Source organism: Elephas maximus, chromosome 10 (genome assembly GCF_024166365.1).
Source record: "Elephas maximus indicus isolate mEleMax1 chromosome 10, mEleMax1 primary haplotype, whole genome shotgun sequence".
In the NCBI taxonomy this organism is placed as follows: Eukaryota; Metazoa; Chordata; class Mammalia; order Proboscidea; family Elephantidae; genus Elephas; species Elephas maximus.
In genome coordinates, this window is record NC_064828.1 from 69,504,874 (window position 1) to 69,507,950 (window position 3,077).

Genomic DNA, 3,077 nt, shown 5'->3' on the forward strand with positions numbered 1-3,077 from the left:
GTTAAAAGACCATGTCAGGAAAGGCCATATTAAGTAATTCATTGCACTGCAATTGGGTTCCATGAAAACACACTGAGATGAACAGTTGCATGCAGAGGTTTATCAGGAAGTGCTTTCAGGAGACACACCTGAGGCAAGTGAGGAGGGCGAGGTTGGGCAGAGGAAGAAGCTGACCAACAAAGCAGTTATCACCAAGGCCTCAACTGATCCTACAGAGATTTCTAGAACGAGGATGGCCCTTCAGAGTTGTCCAAAATTGACCTAGCCTTTGTATCTCTATATCATCCAGTCATTAGTGACAGGATGCCTGGGGTAAACAGGTCTGTGAACCATTGTCAGCCAATAATCCAAATGGCAGGGTGCACTGGCCCTGAACAAAGGATCTGGGAATAGTACCACAGTAATTTCTATGAACACTCAATCTCAGCCTACACAATACAGCCGCCACCAAGTTCATGAAATTTGTGAGTGTCACTCTCACCAGTGCATTCTTTATTACTAAAATAAAGGAAGTATCTTTATTCTCCTCAGGAATATAGTCAGGTGATGTTTGTGAGGTTAGACATCATAAATTTAACATTCTTATTTCCCTGAGCCTTCATACCCTTCCCACAGTACTACGTCAAGGAAGTTCTGGTATTTCCACTTCTTCTCAGGAGTTATCTCAAACCCAGGTGCTAAGAAACCATTCCAGCAAATTATCAGACCAAGTCCACAAGTACTTGACTTAATACTGACTCCTGAGTCACTGGTGAATGCCTCCTTGTCAGCATAAGCAAATAGCTGAGTAAATGATGATACCAATTTCATGAAGTACTGTATGTCCATTTAACATTATAGTGTTTAAAATAATACTAAAAAGACACTTTTCATGTTAAATAAAATTTAGAATAAAAATGGTATATGTAGTATGATCATGACTACGTAATAAAGAAATAAAAATTTTAATCAGAAAAAGTACTGAAAAGAAAATCCGTTTATGTCCTGTGAATCTTCCCTCTAGGGCTACTAGATGCATGGCTAAGTAAACTGACTCAGGTGAAGAACTTGATGACTAAAATCGGGATGGAAAACAGGTCTCTTCTCTTGCCTCCAAACTAAAGGATGGGTAGTGGCTCCATAGAACACTGTCTTAGAAAGGATTCTAAGGCCCTGGGTCTCTGTTCTGGTGGAAAAAGTATCGAGACTGATTGATAATGTCTGCCCTGGGCAAATTAGAGGGGAGTGGTAGCAACTGCTTGGAATGTTTGGATATGAATCCTCATCCAGATAATAATTACAACATAAGAAATCTGGGTAACTGAGTGAAGTTGTTGTAGGGGAGATTTTTTCACTGAGAGGAAAGTAGAAGTACGTGACCTCAAAGGTTCCTTCCAACCCTGAGAGAAATCTAAGTGTTTTGACTCTCATAGCGGTTGAAGGGAGATGTTTTGGAGGAACTGGGAGCAGAAAAGATGTTGCTCATAACTGCTGACTATAAAGACTTGGTCCCCAAGCCATTGAAACAGAAGAAAAGAACACTTTGACTACTGATTTATCACTCAAGCCATCATCCCCAAAGAAAAGCAGATAAAAGCAATTTCACACAATAGGTTTGAAGAAGCAATTTGCCTATGCTTATGCCTGGAGTCTCCCTATCAAGCTGCAAGTGTATCAGTATGTTATGTTTCACTGCTTCCTAATCAAGCAGTAATCAGCCTGAACACTTGACCCAACCTGAGTCTCTGAAAGTAAAACGTAAGGCCCTCCAGCATCACTCCGATTGTTCACGTCAATGATATATTCCCTGTTCTAGTCAACATCGAGTTACTCAATTGAGTATACATTTTCCTCTCTCAGTTCAGTCAAAATTTAACTTCTTCAAAGGATACTGTCAAAACCTGACATGGTATTTAGTTTGCAATGTGGTGGTAAGCCTAAGCTTACAAATGTATTCCTCTCATCAAGTCTTCACGCCACGATGGAGTCAACATGTGTTTGGGTTCAAAGCAAAAGCTGGCCTGTGGCAGCTTGTATATAGGAAGTGAGGCTCACACTAGCAGATTAAAAAACAAATAAACGTGGCTGAAAATAATTAGTACCCATGCAGAGTGTTTCATGTGGAGTGTTTTGCTAAACTAGTGGCTGGAAGCTTTTTTTAAGAAATGGACTGATGGGCAGGGAGAGGAGTCTTGAGATACAGGTTGAGAAAAGAGACTGGAATTTTCAGACATACTGTAAAGCAAGAAATGAGCCCTGGTGGTGCAGTGGTTAAGCACTCATACGCTCACTGAAAAGCGATAGTTTGAATCCACCAGCTGCTCCTTGGGAGAAAGATGTGGCAGTCTGTTTCTGTAAAGATTACAGCCTTTGAAATCCTGTTGGGCACTGCTACTCTGTCCTATAGGGTTGTTACAAGTCAGAATCAACTCAGTGACAATGGGCTTGGACTTATTGTAAAGCAAAAGCTGGCCTCAAGATCCCAGGCCCAGAGGAAGGCCATATGAAGCCAAAGGTTCACCTGAATACTTAAAAGTTTTACTAAATCTGATTTGTCTTTAGTAGCCTAACAATCTTTCATTTCCACTGAAAATTTTGTTTTACTTGCCAACATTCTCCAAATGGGAAAGCTTGGAGTGATATTTCTTACTAAAAAAACCAAACCCGTTGCCACTGAGTCGATTCCAATTCACGGAGACCTGTAAGGCAGAGTAGAACTGCCCCATTGGGTTTCCAAGGAGCAACTGGTGGATTTGAACTTCTGACCTTTTGGTTAGCAGCTGAGCTCTTAACCACTGCGCCACCAGGGTTCTGCTTTCTTACTAAAGTCAGTGTTTATTTTGGCACTAAAGATAAATTTTGGGCAAAAGTTTCCATAGGCCAGGAGCTCTTGGGAGATTTTAGCTCTTACCCACTGAGCTCATTGCCAGCAACATTTGGATGGGTGGGATGGCCAAAGCAGACAAAGTATTTTTGTTTCACAATGGTTTTTAACCAAGATCTGGCAAGCTGGAACACAAAGTTAGAGCACGAGGTGCAAGTGCATCTGGATAACAATAATAATTCAAAATTCTCAGATTTGTAGAAGATACATATCG